The 16,955-nt window shown below is 43.6% G+C and overlaps 1 protein-coding gene across 3 annotated transcripts in view; it reads right to left on the reverse strand.

The window, feature by feature from the left end:
* HTR2C (5-hydroxytryptamine receptor 2C) overlaps window positions 1–16,955 on the reverse strand; it is a 217,808-nt gene that overhangs the window by 62,670 nt on the left and 138,183 nt on the right. For 2 of the 3 annotated variants that reach the window (XM_071442560.1, XM_071442558.1), the window contains exon 2: window positions 13,407–13,753. The exons of the other annotated variant lie outside the window; for it this stretch is intronic. The gene's annotated coding sequence lies outside the window, so the exon portion shown is untranslated. The remainder of the gene's footprint in view (window positions 1–13,406; window positions 13,754–16,955) is intronic. 3 annotated transcript variants of the gene reach the window in all.

Raw genomic sequence — 16,955 nt, forward strand, 5'->3', positions numbered from 1 at the left:
GCAAAAGAAAGATTTCTGTCAGAGGGCTATTGAAAGTATATTATGATGCATTTAGTTACTCTTAAAAGGGCCAATTAAAAAAAGAGAACCCTTAAAGAAGGAAGCATGCCAGTCTGAGTTTTTCCAAACATTCCCAGTTTTTCAACAAGGTTACTGAAAAAGTAAATAGAGAAGGAGAGAGCTGGGACTTTGCTCTTCAAAACCACAACTGCAGAACTTGAGCACAGCTTTGCAGTTCCCTTGTTGGGTCACCTTTTTAAGAGCTAGTCTGAAGTTTGGCCTCTGCACCAAACTACACTGTGCATCACCAAACAGCCTGCAGACCCAGGGCACGGATTTATTTGTGTGTATAATGCTGTAATACAGAGGGTTTGTGCAAATTTACTGCAAATGGAAGCAAGTACACAGTGCATAGACAATGTACAGTGCATTAGACCAAATGGGCTAATTCTGCTCATAAACATTTCCTCACAGAGATTCAGGGGCTACACTGGGGCAAATTGAATGGCTAAACCATTACTATTTGTTAATTTGCCTTTCAGTACTTCTGAATTTTAGCCATATATTTACAGAACTGGCCATTTCCATAATGTATTAGCCATGAGCACAATCTCTAATTATCTACTGAGCTCATTTCCTTATTGAGTATTTTTCCCATCCTGCAAACCTATTGGGCATTTTCTTAAAGTTGGGTTTGGGTTGACAAATGGTGTAGAGAACAATGGTGAGGTGATGAATCATTGCAATGACAGCACTGTCTCACTACAGGCTGAGCAGAGTATTCATTGCATACTAGATACAAAGCAGAGGACAAAAAACTCAGCCATCTGTAGCTTATGCCAACATCATGAGCAAGAGCTAAAAACAGCTTCCCACAGATCTTAAGTCAATGGTGTCTCTGACACTTTTTTCCAAGGACTTTCAGGATGCATTACTGAGTTCTCAGCTCAGCACCCTGCAATCCCTCACCTCCAGCTTGGGCTCAGAGACTCAGTGCACTCATCTCAGCTTGCCCAAAGTCTGGTTTGGCACCTAAAGCTCAGTTCTTCCACATGCACACAACCTCTGCTTGCTCACCAAAAGACAGCTCAGAGAACAGAACAATCACTGTGGGGATAAAACCTTTTAGGGGTGCAAGAGGGTGGAAAGGACCATGTGAAATGGGGACCCACCCCACCGCCACCAATGAGAATAAAGTTTCCAAACAGATGAGAGCAACATCCTTCTCTGCTCTCTAGGGCACAGCAATGTGTGAGAAAGAGGCACAGTGAAAACTGCAGAGGTCCTGGTTTGCAGGGAGTCTCTTGCAGATCCAACACCTTAAAAAAATTATTATAGCAATGGGATATCTCCTGGTGTTTCATATCAGATTCCCAGACATTTTTTTAGCACAAACTGACCCCTACCAGGCACACAATGCCATGGATCCTATCATTCCTGCCCTTCACAGATCAAGCTGCAGTGGGCTGGCCCTGGCTGGGTGCCAGACATCCTCCAGAGCTTCTCCATCCCTCCCTCTGCAGCTGGACAGGGGAGAGAAAAGACACAAAAGGGTTCAGGAGCCAAGGACAGAGAGAGCTCTTAGCCTTGAGCTAACTCTGCCATAAAGAAGAGGGAGATGAAGGAAGCACTTCATGCATTTTCAGGATTAAAAGTGAGCATCAGAAGCCACATGACCAGCTCTGAAAAAATGGCTTCACCCAGGGTTTTTCTCCTGGGAAGCTGAGGAGCCTCAGAGAAAAGGAAAACAATTCTTGTCTCATTTGCTTCTCCTGTGTTGTGCTCACATGTGGAAAGTGTTTGGAGATTGTTCACCCACAGGTGATTGTTTCATTGGATTCTGCTGTGACTTGTTTTCACTCTTTGGCCAATCAGGGCCAAGCTGTGTCAGGCCTCTGGAGAGAGTCATCAGTTTTCATTATTACCTTTTTAGCATTCAGTAATTGTCCTTTCTGTATTCTTTAGTATAGTATAGTATTCTTTAATATAATATAGTATCATAAAGTAATAAATTAGCCTTCTGAGCACATGGAGTCAGATTCATCATTCCTGCCTTCCTGGACATTCCCAGCAAATACAATAACCAGCTGCCCACAAACACCACGAAGAAAACCCTGCATGTGGAAGAAGAGTGGCAACACCTAACAGCTCACACCAAGCAGCTGCACAACCACAGTGTGTGCTGTATTTGAGATACCAAAGTAAGAGAAATTAATGCTCATATGAAGTTTCTTCCCTGCAGTGGGTGGGACAAGCTTTTCCTTCAGTTTTTGCTGTGTTTCAATTATCTCATCTTGCTCTCACCATTTCTACAATGCAATCCCCAAAATCCCAGATGAAAATCCAGAGAATAATCAATACATTTATTTTTCTTATTTAACACAAATTACTCTATTATCTAAGTTTATTCAATAAATTCATGGTCCTCAAAGCAGTTTTGAAGACCCCCACTTTCATTTTATAACAATGGAAATCTTTCCCTAGCACTGTTTCACTGTGGGAAAAAATTGAATATGTCAGCTAAGGCCATCTTAAATCTTGAATAAATTACTTTTACCCTCTCTAATTATTACTTACCAACAGATACACTTCAGCATCCTCTTCCCATTCATATTTTCTTACATTCACAATCTAAAACCAGATGCTAATAAATCCACATCTATCTGATTTACAATTTCACTAATTATTTATGAGATCAGCTAAATCAGTTTCATTTAGAATTACAGCCTTAGTTACTTGAGGCAGCATTTTCTCACAATTAACATTTTTAAGCTGCCTTAAAGTAAATAATACAATAACATTTAATCTCTTTCAAGGTCCAAATATATTATTAATAAGTGATTTAAACTGGCAAGCACATACTTAATTCTAGAGGTATCCTTTTAATCCAAAATGAATTAAACAAGAATGGAAATATAAAAACGTGCTATTGAGTATAAAAGACCCTGAAAAATGCATTTTTACATTCCAGTGATAACACTGAAACCAGCCTAGTTTAGTATCTTCAAAAATGCTATGAAATATGAACATATTAATCCTGTCAATAAATTAGACAAAATTTAAGGTGCTGAAAGAGGCACAGACCTTCAGCTGCCAGAGGTTAACTCCAGAGGGGAATGTCACAGCTTTGGCATCACAGCCCAGAGGTGACACTGCTCCACGTGTCACAGCAGCTCCAGCACGGGCTCTGCCCCACTGCTGACTGCACAAACTTCCTTAATCAGATTCTGAGAACTTGTTAAAACTTGTTTAAAGTGTGTTTGTATCATTAAAATAAATTATCTTCCGCTCTGTTGAATAATCACCTCAGCTGCCCACAGGTGCGGTCCCAACCCTCAGCCACTGGGGAGAGTTTCCCCAAACTCCTGCTGCATTCCTCCCCTGCCCTGACCCTTCCCTCTCTTTCACACATGAAATTCTCACAGACTAAATAACCTGAAACCACATCTTTGAAGCAGCACCTTCCCTGCAGCCCAGGTTTCCCAGGTCAGGAGGTTCTGGGGGAGCGCTGGGGAGCGAAGCTGCTGGGTGGGAGCTGTTCTAGAGCCCCAGCCCTGCTGCACTCACAGCCCACCACCATTTCCTCCCGAGGCAAAAAATCACACCACTTGCTCTTCACAGATTAGCACTTGACTGTTCAATCCATATTCCTCTGCTTCAGCTCTCCAAAGAAAGCCAAGTACTTAGGGTTTTTTCAGTCACCCTGAATCCTGTCATTTTTGACAACAAAACCACATTGCTGAGCGTTTTTGGTTTTTTTTTTTGGTTTTGTGGACTGTTTTTCTAGCCTGAGGATTTTGGCCAGAAAAATTTTCAGCAAAGTGAAAGAGAACGGAGCAATGATATTACTTTTGTCCCATTTCCAGGCAGAGTGGCAGAGAGCCAGTTCTCAGAATTTTTCTCAGAAGCCAATTGATTCATGTTTGTCTCAAGTCCCAGTATCCTTGTGAGAAGCTGTCAGAGGGCAGCCAAAATTGCTTCACCTACAGATGAAAGGCCACTCTCTTTCAATCATATGCAAAACCAGGGAAGTGCCACAGAGCAAACAGCTTTGCCCAAAATTCAGATTGCACCCAGAAGTTCACCAACCATTAGTCATTGCTGTAAATCAGCATGACTAATCAGCTCAGCTCCACATGCCAATGACACTGATGGATTTTCAGCAGCCCCAGGACCCATCCAACAGGGCCAGGGCAGCTCTGGTGAACTGCACAGCAAGTGCAGGGTCATGGTGGAGAAGCCTCCCCACAAAATCCTCAGCAAGTCTTGCTTTAAGCCAGGCTTGAAGGTGTCCTGTGACCAACACAGCCAACTTTCCACTTTCATACCTGGCCAGTGGCAGGAGCCATGCAAGCTGTCAAATTGGATGGGAATGAAAGAGCAAAATGGAGAACACCACAACCTGGCTTTGCATCTTAGAAATCAGCTTGTGTTAGATACAGAGAGAAATGGGACTACATTTTAGACATGTTCTTTCTTCAGGTGAACTAATTCACCAGACTATATCTCAAAGTATCTTCATAACACCAATATATGGGTATATTCAAAGGAAAACTCTTACAGAAAGCCTAACAGCTGATTTAGCATGATTCCTTCATTACAAGTTCTTACACAGCTTCTCTATTATCTCAGGCTCTCAAGCAGCTTTTCAGACACACAATATCTGCACAACATGTAAACTTACTTATGTGCACTTTACAAGCAGGTAAATCAAGACCTGATATCTTGGAAATAAAATCTGGGAGAAGCAACAGAGCAGACACAATACCCCAGGCTGGGTTCATCCTGGATTCTCTCTCCAGAAAGCCTGGACTGAATACACTCAAGGTGTTCACTCTTTTAGCTCAGCCACGAGAGCAAAGCACACCCTTCCATCAAACTGGAACTCTTGGGTAACCCCTCTGCTTGTCAGACTAGAGGCAGTAACAGAAAGACAGAGGGAGATGGTAAAATTAAGACAGTCATGACTATTTCACAGAACTTTCATGCTTCGGTGCTGTTCCATCAGCCACCCAAGGGAAAACATGATTTTGGGCATGTTTTGGACTGGAAATTCATCATGCCTGAAATTCAGCACTTTGGAATGAGCTGTATCCGCTCACTAGCCCAGGGGTCTTTTTCCCTTTTTTCTGTCTTTATTTTATTGTTTTTTCTCAGCTGGGAAATATCCCAGCTAATTAATGAGTTGAAATAGTCACTAATGGATTCAGTGAAGGCAAAAATTAATGCAAGAGAAGTGCTGGGACCATAGAACCATGAGTGAAGGCAGGGTGGGGAAACCTGAAGAGGACCCTTCCTTTTAAGAGCAGCTAAATACTCAGCAGTTAACTGAGCAGAGGAGCTCCACACACCTTATTCAGTACAGTGCAACCTGAATATCACTGCTGTCTGTGCAACACTCTGCAGCTGCCTGGCACAGCCTAAGCTAGATGCCTGAATTGCAGCATTCAGTGTGAATGTCTGAAAACAGTCTGATGGCTCATGGACCATTTCTGATGTGAATTTAAAGCAATTGTAATGTCTGAGGCAGTTTCTTCAATGTCCATAACTGAATTCAAATTAAAAGCAACAACCAAGAGACATGAGACTAACTATCTCTGCCTGAGGCAGAAGAATTGATATATTAACTGAAGGATAAGGTGGAACACATTGTACCTCAGGAAATGCATTTGCTCCAAAACACATTAAGACTGTCAACAATTTGGCTTGGATGTTCACAGCATGGTACACCAAAAAAAAAAATCATTACTCTGCCACAGTATGCAATAAAACCAGGCTTCAACACAGACAGTAATGCTCCAGAGAGAAAAAATACATGGACAGCAAATCAAAGAAAAAGATTGGAATCATAAGGGATTAAATTTTGTGGTTGATTTGGTGTGACCAGTTCCAATTAGATGCCAAGGTTCCTTCTGGCATGTGAAAGCAGAGTTTAATCCTGCTGCCCATAACCCCATGTCTGCATCTCCTCTGCACTCACCCAGCACGTGAGCACCAGGGCTGCCTCCTGCACACCCTGCCCACCTCAGGGAGCCCTTCCAGCAGCCCAGGCATTGCTGCTGCAGAGCCACAACAGAACATTGTGGACAGGAGTTCTGCTGGAAAGGCAGTGCTGGGCTTGGGCAATCAAAATAAACCCAGCACTGCAAACTGGGACTTTGCTGCATTTTTTCACTCACCAAAACACCTACAGAAAATAATTATTTAGTGTTCCAGGACTTGCTTGTTTTACTTATACCAACAATAAAGAAAGAAAAATCAAGGCCTGGACAAAAATGCAGCGCATTTTCTATGCAGGAGAATAAAATTTGCTGCTTGGTCACAAAAGGACAGACTGGCTGGTGTTGGAAGGGACCTCTGGAGTTTATCTGGTCCAGCCCCCCTGCCCAGGCTGGTTCACATAGAGCAGGTGTCACAGGAATGCATCCTGGCAGGTTTGGGTCTCTCAGAAGGAGACTGAGACTCTGCCATCTCTCTGGGCAACCTGCTCCAGGCTCTGTCACCCTCACAGAACTTTTCCTGCTGCTCTGATGGATCTCCCTGTGCTTCAGTTTGAGCCCATTGCCCTTGTCCTGGCTCTGGGCACCACTGGAAGGTGCCTGATTGGGTTCTTGTAGACAGAACCTAAAGAAGTCAAGGGAAAATTGATTGCTGCTACTGAGGGGTGGAGTTCACCACAAGTGAGAACAGAAACAACTTTGGATATTTAAATTACACCTTTTTGCTGCTGTATCCAACCTATTATGTTAAAAAAAATCACCAAAAATGGTTGATGGGGTTTTTTACCTGCAGCAGATAATATTTTTTGGGGTAAGTGGAGTGTTTTCTGTAGAGGTTTTGAAGAAACTAAAAAAATCATTGAAGCCGAACCAAAGCAGAGCCATCAACTATAAAAATGGTTTCCTCCCCTCTGTCAAGCCAAATAGTTTGTTTGAAAGTCCAAATTCTCAGTCTAAAAGTATCAAATAGTGCTTGGAACCAGAAGCTGAGGTTCATGCTGCACTGGAAATTTGCTGTGCCCTGTGCAAGCACTGGGTCTGTTCCTGCATGGTTTGACTGCCTCACTGTGAGCTGGAAGCAGAACAATCTGGTGGGTGTGATGTTTTTCACTTCTCTACAGTTCCACTCCTTGGAAGCTTATCTTGCCTTATCTTCCCTTCTACTTACTCCTTTAGTGACCTTGGAAAATAGAGATAGAGATCACAGAAGCAGAATCCTGAAAGGATTATTGCTTTTATTATCCTACCATTGGGAAGCTGATTAAAAGCACATATCCTTTCACAGACTACCCTGCCATTAGCACTTTCAGCTCTCTTAAAAAGGTCACTGAGCAGGATATTAAACACAATCTTAAGTACTGAGCACTCTTTATTCCAGTACAGGTGTTGCCATAGCAAATGTTGTAGGAAGTTGTCTGTCCCCAGTTCAGGAGCCCTATCTTAATTCCTACACAACACAACAATGGCAACAAGGATTTTGATAAGAAAACCTCACTGGCCTGATAGCAAGGCAAAGAATTGTGGTGGGTGATGGATAGTTACATAAATACTGCTATTTTATCTGCACAATTCAGCCAAATCTCTGCTCTGTGATGGCCCCTGAGCCACAGTGACAATATGCTTGACCTGGTCTGGGACCATCAGCAATCCAAAGCCAAAATCCCTGTGTGAAATCCCTGCAGATATCACCTCACACCTTCACAATGCCAACCCAAGGCCATTGTACAAGGTTTGAAGACAGGGCCTTTCCTGCCTTCCCATTATAAGAGCAAGCTGCTTTCTAATGGCATTTCTCTTGAAGCTATCAGCTGCTTTGGCATCAGGCAGGACCTCCTGCTGTCTCCTGCTACCATGCAGAATGGCAGGGCATGAACTCAGAGAGTCTCTTAAACCCAGCAAGAGGTTGGACAGGGAGAATAATGCTCTCCATGCTGTTCAAAGTACCAGTTATAAAATCAGTGTATTTAAGAATAGATTGCAAGCAGCCATCTCCATAAGCACCTAAGTCCTTTTGTGTGGCCACACATCTTCTTTAATCCAGTAGCTTTTATTCCATACCTGGTCTAAACAGCAACAGATCTGCTGGAGCAGCAGGGCTCTGTGGTGTTCAACTGAGGAAGAGAGCACATTGCCAGATGGACAGAAATAACTCACAGGAGCAGAAGCTTTTTCTTTTTTGGCTGACATTAATCCATTGCTGCTCTTAGGGAAGAATCCCCCACAAGTTTTCAGAGAATTGAGTCATTCATGCCTGGAATGGCTGTGGTGAGGGATGGCTGCTCTGCTGCAGGGTGGGCACAGGGAGGGGAGAGGAGGGAGCCCTGCTTGCTGACAGCTCTTGTGCAATGCAGATCACCCATCTCCCTGCAGCCATTTGTGGGTGTCAGGAGAAGCCAAGAATAAAATAAACCAGGAAAAGCCTCTGGAAAAGTCTGCTAGGCAGAGAGCTGAAAGCAACATCTCTCAAGGTACAGCAAGCACACCCTGGCTTCAGCTCAAAACACAGCCTGAGGTGACCTGTGCTATGTGATCACAGGTGATAATCACACACTGCACTCAAAATTACTGATTGACCTGCCCAGGAAGTGCAAAAATCGGCCCAGAAAAGTGGACATTAGAAAAAAATCCTTACATTCCTGTCCATATGGGATAGATTCGAGTTCCTAAGCTTAAGAAAATAGGTAGGTGCCCCCTCCTGCTCGTTACAGGGAGTTGTGAAGCAAATTGCAGCATTTAAGATCCTGCTTACCCACAAGCCAGATAAATTAGAATTTCTTTCTTTTTTTTCTTTTTAACAGCTTGTCTCAAGCTACAACAATGTGAATCTCCAGCAGAGAAAGCAGGTCAGCACTGGCTGCCATCCAGAAGGAGAGATGGTCAATTAAAAGAAAGAAGCCAATTAAGAGGCAACTGGGCACTCCTAGTTAGGAAGACATTAGGGAGAAAAGAAAGGAGATAAGGAAGATGATTCTCTGGGAACACCCAGTCTCCCCAGCAGAGGCTGGAGCAAACCTGGGCATGTGGATGAAATTCTTTCATGTCCTTACCTGCAAACTGAGGAAGCATGCTATGATCAGACACTAGAAATTCAAAATAAAATCAAAATCCAAGCAACAGCACTGTGGTTTTGTCAGCTTTAAGCTTCTGGTTTTTCTTGTTAACAAGATCAAGAAATTTCTTTGCCAGAGAAAGCTCGAATTCTGTAAACTTACAAAAGTTTGTAAAAGACAGGATTACTGATTAATTCCTGATTAATGCTGGAGCTTTAGGGCAGTATAGCAGCTAAATTAATACTTAAACTGTACATGGAGGATTGGAAACCAACTGTGAACACTCTTGAGTCTCCTGCAAAGCAAGCTTGCTCTCAAGGTCTTCAGAATAAGCATTATAGTCCTGGGTTTGGTCCCATGCACTCTAAGCACAGTGAAATTGTGGCCATAAAAAAGCACTAAGAACAAGGTTAGAAGGAAGCCCAAGCAATAAAAGGTCAGGTCACATGAAAAGCTGGCCTTCACTTTGTTGCAACTGAATTTTTGCAAAAAGAAAAAGTTGCAATCCCTTTCAAAAGAAAATATAAGATGTAACCTAACCCACATCCACTGCCAAATCAAAGCTCAATAATCTTAAATATACCTTTTTATATTGCCCAAAAACCTGAATATACTGGATCTGTTGAAGTGTCCAATACCAGCTAGAATCAAGAACAGCAGAAGGTAAATTTGGATGAAAAGTCTCTTCTGGAATGTACCAGATAAGGCTTCTTCAATATCATAAAAATATATGGAGAAGAAGCTTTTAATTCAATCAGCATTAAGGAGTTTCAATTAATTCCAGAGGGGGAACAAAAAAACAAGCCCATCTCTGCTCAGCATAAAAAGCAACAGTCTTTGTAATGGAGCAGAAGGACTCACCCTTTTCTCTCATTTTCAGAAATAAAGCCCTGTAAACACTGGGCCTGCTATCAGTCTGTACCTTCCTGATGCTCTGAATGCCTTGGTGCAGTAACAGCAAAGCCACTGCCCTGCCCTGCTCAGATGAGGCACACAACCTGCTGGGACCTGGCCTCAGAGCAAATCAGGAACAGGACATGGCCTCTCTCACCATGGGCCTGTTTGGAATTTGAAGAAATTACCTTTTTATTTTAAATGACAAAAACGATCATCCTAAATCTGTATTGAAACCCACAAATGGTTCCTAATAGAATAACATGCTGATTAAGTCATCAAACAAAACCCTCTGGTGCTGGTAGCAGCAAGACACCAGCTGTTTCTGAGAGCAACTGTGTGTGTCAAGGGCAAAAAGTGGCAAGGTTTCAGTTCACATCCAGCTACCTGACCGTGCTGTGCTTTCCTGCACAAGAGGACAGAGCACAGCTCACTTGGTCAGAACCTGGGTTTGATCCCTGTGGGCCCATTCACTGAAGGGCTGCACTCAGATATCCTTGGAGTCCCTTCCAACTCAGAATGTTCTGTATTTCAAATGTGGAATCAGCAGGAATGTTCCTACCCAAAGTGCACAGAAGGAAAGGAACCTCTGCCTTTCAATTAATTATTTAAATCACTTGATGCAACCCTTATGTTCACAATCTGCAGCTACACTGAGAAACATAAGCAGTCCAAAACCTCTAAGGACCTTAATCATTACAGAATCTGCAGAGGGAACTTGTTGACAACTGCAGCAGTCATTTAAATCTGCTGGCACTTTTGGAAACAAATAGCTCTGTATAAAATCCAGCTGGAGCTGGCTCCTCCTCCCTGGTCTCTGAAGTGACAGCAGGACATCCCCACCTCCACCCACCAGGTGCTCAGCAGGGCAGGCAGTGAATCCTGGACACCAGCACATGGAGCACACGGGGGTTTTCTCTCCTGAGAAAAGCACAAAGCAATTCTTCTGCAGCTGTCACTGAGAAATGCTTCCCCCAGAAACAGCTTGTGTTGTTCTTCACAGTGTTTTTACTGCTGGACAGCAACCATGGGTTTTTCGTGGAAATCGTTTCCCTCTCCAGGAGTACAATTCTTCACTGTTAAAATCCACAAGTTTGGTGATGTTAAAGCTTTCTGTCTCCCCTCCAGGCAGTTATTTTATTGTTAATTTTTAGTCAAAGCCTAACCAATCATTTCCACCCATTAGAGGAGGATGTGCTGCAGCAGTCTGAGACTTCACAGATCTCCAATCACCAGTGAGACATCCCTGGAGTCTTGACCTTGTGTGCAGACCTTGTCTTTCTGCTCAAGTGCTGCTCAAAACATCCTTCAAATAACTACTGATTTTATAGTATGTAAACTTCAAAACACTTCTCTGAATTTTAAGGGAGAAGGATAGAACAACAAAAATCAAGAGGATGAAAGACAAGACCATGCAAAGGAGATAAACAATTTTGCTATATTTTTTTTAGGTTAAGTGTACAGAGCTTTTATGAAGCTAGTGAAATCTTCTAGATGAGCCTTTAGGGCACATCAATTTAGAATTATTTTCTTTCTGCTCTCTCCTCACTAACATTGCTCAAAAACAGTGCTGAAAATAGTTGCCAGCAATGTAATTGAGCCTGTGAGAGGCACCATAAAGGCTTCTGTGCCTCAAGGCACATCACTTCTGCTCCTCCTTTTATTTTTCCATGTATTTAATTGAACTTGGCAGTAACCTTTACCACATGAAACCAATATGGCAAAACAGTGGATTTGATCTGTGTGCTGAGTCTGGACTGCCTTGCTGTGAGCTGCTGGGGGAAGTGGTGCCTGGAGATTCCTGGGTTTGAAATGGAGACATTACCTGTGTCTCCTGTTACCTGTCCCCCTGTCCCCACTTGGTGGGAAATCTAGCCCCACATCTTGTCCATGTAGCAGCCAACAGCAAAAAAAGCCAGGATAGCAAACCTCTGCAGGAATGACAGACATGTCACTGCCTAAATGACATGTAACTGTTGACAGGGAGCAGTGAATATCTCACTAGCACAGGGAGAGGAACCTGATCCTTTACCCTAATCCTTAAATTTTCAAATTATTACAAACCACGGGCAATCCAAATAAAAGCAAAACTATAAACTATACATCCAAAACCTTGCATGAACCTTCTATCTACAGACCAGTCTCCCCTTCACTTTATTTTATGCTGTGTTTCACCCCAAACTTTATGTTTGCCAGGAAGATTTTTCAAAATGGAATCAGAATTTTTTTGTGTTTGTCTGAACTCCAGCACTGCAGGACATCCTTCCTGGCTGGAAGGTACAGAAACAACTCTGCTAAATGTGCTCAGGACCACAAATATCTTCCCATTTGCACAGAGAATAAGGAAAACCTCTAAGATAAGGGCCTGAAATCTGAGATTAGATAAAAGTTCTAAGACTCACCACACATATTTAATTAGCAGAACATGGTGTACAACCTAAGAGAGTGCTAACCTTCTGTGTTTGGGTGAGAATGCCCTAAACTGGCACAGCTGGAGGGCAGGGGAGGACACCAGTGCCATCCCATCCCAGAGACCCCTGGAGCCTGGGGTGTGCATTGTGTGGCAAACACCCCCAAACTGCCCCTTCCTCCCCTTTGTACAGGAGAGCAGAGATCAGGGAGGATGGGCAGGGCTGGGAGGGCAGCAGGGTCTTCCTCAATTCCCAATGGCTCCACTGCATTGGTCAGCAGCTCAGTGTCCAGCTCTGCAGCACCAATCTTAAATCAAAAACCATTTCTAATGCACAGGATCATAGAAGTTGGTTCTGTGTATTAGAAATTTCAGGACCAAAAACCAAAACCAACTTGGTCCTGAAGTTGCAGAGAAGAAAAAATTCTGGCATTAATGGAAGGACATAATCAGTATTATTGTCATAAAATGTCTCTAGTTACTGCACTGGCAATTTTTCCAAATGGGTTAGCTTAGAGACTGGCCTCTTGCACTGATTACTAAATTATTTTCTTTACAAAGGTCTAAGTGGCTCTGTTTTCCAGATGAATAGCCTGAAGCCACTTGGTTCAGAGCTTCAGTCCCCTGAGATTCATCTTGGACAGTAAAGAAATGAGACAGATGAGCACTAAACTACTCTGTGTACAAATCCAGCAGTGGCTTGGCTGATGAGAACACTTTGTGTAAAGTACCACTGAATTTAAAATAAAGACAGAGGTGAACTGAGCCGAGTTAAAAGTTAGAATTAGTCAGAAGCAGTATTTGATAACAAAGCATTTTCAACCAAATAAAGCTTCCTGAAGAGAATTTTGGCTTCACCACATCTCACTTCATCTGGGAGAGCTGCCTTGCCAGGCAAATTAGGAGCAGTGTGCTGGAGCTGGCACTTTCCCAGCCCAGCCCCTGCCAGAACTCTGGAGTGCCCTGTTCCCCTTGCCTGCCCCAAGGAGCAGCAGCTTCTTCACCTGAACACGCAGTCCTACACTGGCCCAGCTCCAGCTGAGCAGCACTTACTTTGTCCTGGAAGGAGAGCACCTGTGCTCAGGGAGGGGAGCTCTCCTGCACATCTGGTGGGTGGGGAGCAGCTGGCAGGGACAGGAGAGGAGAGGCCGAGGATCGCACAGAGCCACGGAGACACAGCTCCCCTCCACGAGGAGCAGGACGTGGCAGCACAGCAGGAACAGCGAATTCAGCCCCTCTGAGCTGCTCCAGAGCAGGTTTGGTGATGAGCTGGGCAGGTGTGTGGCTCAGGGCTGTCCCAGCAGGAATTCAGTGGGCTCTTCCCAAAGCACTCAGAGCCTGGCGTGGCACTGGGCTGAGCTGCTCACCAGGGAGGAGACTCACACATGCCAGGGAGACCTCTGGGGAAAAGAGATGGAGAGAGAGATGAATGAAAAACAATGCTTATCCTTGAGATTTAAATGTCTGTGGCTTTTCTAGAGTATGTTTGAAACGTCCCAATTAAATTAGTCCATTAGACAAAATCCCATTAATTGGACAGCTTGGTCAGCTGTGGCTTACTCAGAATTTGTTCTGGTTTTAGTATTTTATCATTAAACATAGTTCTGATTAATTTAAACCTCACAACACCAAGGAAAAATTGCCCATAATTAACAAATCCAAGGGTAAGCAGCTTTCATCACACAAACACCAACAAGAGCTCACACCACTCTCCCCCACTCTACTTCACTTGTTAATTTAATCTGGTTTATCACTGAATTTCTTCTCTGGGTTCCACTGATGCAAACTTGCACTGGTTTGAAGGGTTCCTCTGCAAACACAACAAACCAGCTCCATACAGGAAGGTTTAATCTGTCACCAGAGCTTTTCAGCAATCAGATCCCTAAGCATTTAGCTTTGTTAATTAAAGTAGCACATCTGAAGAATTAGCAGAAGGGAATACACTGGCATATTCCTGTGCAATAGGGAGAATTTATACCTTCAGCAGTCACCAGTGGACTAAAAAAAGCCAGTAGAGCATGGCACATAATGTTGCAGCACCTCTGAGCTAGAAAGACAAGTAATATGAGTCATTTAAAAAACAGAAACATTCAAAAGATCATTAAAAAGCTAGTAAACCTCACAAAATCAAATAAATACATTAATCAATTAAAACCTCTATGAAGCATCCTAATTGAATTTTGCTGTAGTACTGTCACATGGCTTTGGAAGCTGCCCTTCAGTAATCCAATCAAAACCTGGCATGTTCCCATTCCTACTTACTCTCCCTGATTGGTGAAATATCAGAAGGAAATAAAAAACAAGGTGGAGGGATTCAGGAAAAAGAAATACTAGCATTTCAATTTTGTCATGTTTTTCTTATTTATGAATCTTAAACTCATTTATCCAAGACAGTGGATGGCATCCTTTTGCAAGAATGAGTTGTGGCCAGGAGCCCCTACAGGTATCATGGAACACAGCATCACAGGCAAGGGGAATCATGCAGCACAGGAGCCCAGGCCAGGGACAAGCCTGACACTCTGGGGAACTGCACAGCTCGTGCTCCAAAACATCTCTACTGCACAGTCCAAGGAAACAAAATGGCAAAAACTCCCCTGTGCACCCCACAGCTCCCACAGAGCCCAGAGCGGGGGCAGCCCCAGGGAAGGCTCCATGCAGAGGCTGGGCAGGAACCCAAGGAAGCCAAAATCTCTTCCCAGGAGTCTCCTGTGGTATCTAGCACAGCACAGAAGGGATAAAGGAGAGGGGGAAGGAGCAGCAAAAGCAGCAGCAGCAGCACAGGGAAGGCCAGGGGCAGATGTGCATTGGCTGCAGCTGTGCCTTCCCCTAACCAGCCCCAAAGCAGGGTCAGCAGAGGAGCAAGAGCTTAGGAGAGGCACTGACATCTGTAAGCAAAGCAAATGGGAAAATTACTGATGTAACTGATGCCAGCTAACCCACAGACCCACTGTCTTATCAATATACCAAATACCAGCCCATCTCTCCAAAGGAAGAGGAACACAAGCAGGAGGCACAGAAGATGTGCATCCTGTGTTTGTGCACAAGGGGGTCCTGGGATGGACCACCCACTGCAGGTTCCTCCCTCTGCATCACTGTCTGCTTGCAAGCACCACAAAATTTCTGTCTTTAACAAGTCCTTTTTGCAACAGAAGTGACTCTGAACTGGTAACTCTGCTTTACCAGGCCACCCAATATGATGTAATTTATCCTGCACACAGATGACAAACCCCAGTGAAGACTTTGCTGTGCTACAGTCTGAGCCCCAAGGCCCTCCTGCTGGTGACCCTCCAGCAGTGACAGCTGCTGGGATGAGCCCATGAGCAGAGGAGAGAAAGCAGCAGCTGCTCTGAGCCCTGCAGGAGTGAGAAACCCCCAGCCCCACCACTGCACAGTGCCTCCTCCTTTATCTTTTGTAAAATAACCTCTCAGGAAAGCAATTTCCAAAGTGACTGCTGCTGCTGGTGACACACAGCTAGGTGAAAGAGAGAATTTACAGTGATTAGAATAGATCAGATTTATGGACCAACAGGACAGGCCATGCGTGAAGCAGGGAACGAATGTAATGAGGCCAAGAAAAAATTAAACACATGCTCTATTCCAACCTAAACAGCAGTGTACAATTAGACAGGAAACACAATCTAAAACAATTCACATCATGCTTCATAGCAGTATAAAGAGAAAGCAGAAAAGGTCTTGCAGCTCTTCAGACTTCACAATACAGAGAACAAACCAAGGGAAGACTGCTGAAACATCTGTATGGAATGCACAAAGAGACTGTCAATCTCAGGAGCACTTTTTGCCACACTGGAAAATGTGAGACACTGCCAAACAGGCTTCCAGAAGGTTCAAACTCAGTCCTGAAAGATTTCATAGATACTGTGTTATTTAGGCAACCTGAGCATTTTTGCAAAACTAAACCTACAAGTTACATTAAATCACCCTGAAGCTTGCAGGACCTGGAGGCCTTTAGGCATGTGACAGATAAATGCAATAGAAAAGCTGTTTCTCAAAATGAAAGGGAATAAAACAGGCCTAGAAGAGAACAGGAGTGAGAAGCCAAGAGTTTGAACTGGTCCTTGAAAAAGCTTTGGTGGTCTGATAGTGGGGCCATAGTGCAGAAAATGCTGTGCCAGAGAATGTTCTGGTTACCAAATACTGCTGGGGGGAACATCTGAATAACCCATTTACATATAGAGATACCCTTAACACTGTGAACATGTTCTTTGTGCAAGGTTTATCTCTACTCTGAAAACATTTACATACATGCTTAACTTTGTATGTGGTGACTGGTGAAACCAACTGGGATAACCATGGGCTTCAACTTAACCTGTTTAGCATCATAAAATGCAAGGGGATTAGCAGGTTGGTGTGGTTTTATCTTTTTATTGGTTCACTGAATATTTTTTGCAGTTGTACTTGGTGCAACAGGAAGAACTGCAACTCCCAGAAAGCTTAGAGAAAATGCAAGATTTTAAAATACTATCAGATGCAACAAAACTTTTCTTTACTGGAGAGCACTCATTTTTAAAGGCCCTCTGTAGATACTTTATTAAAGTATTTCCTTAATCACAGCAACTTCTTAGCTGTATTCCTGACCCGCTT

This window comes from Agelaius tricolor, unplaced genomic scaffold (genome assembly GCF_023055355.1).
Source record: "Agelaius tricolor isolate 1412-34295 unplaced genomic scaffold, bAgeTri1.0.p SCAF_17, whole genome shotgun sequence".
NCBI classification, from domain to species: Eukaryota; Metazoa; Chordata; class Aves; order Passeriformes; family Icteridae; genus Agelaius; species Agelaius tricolor.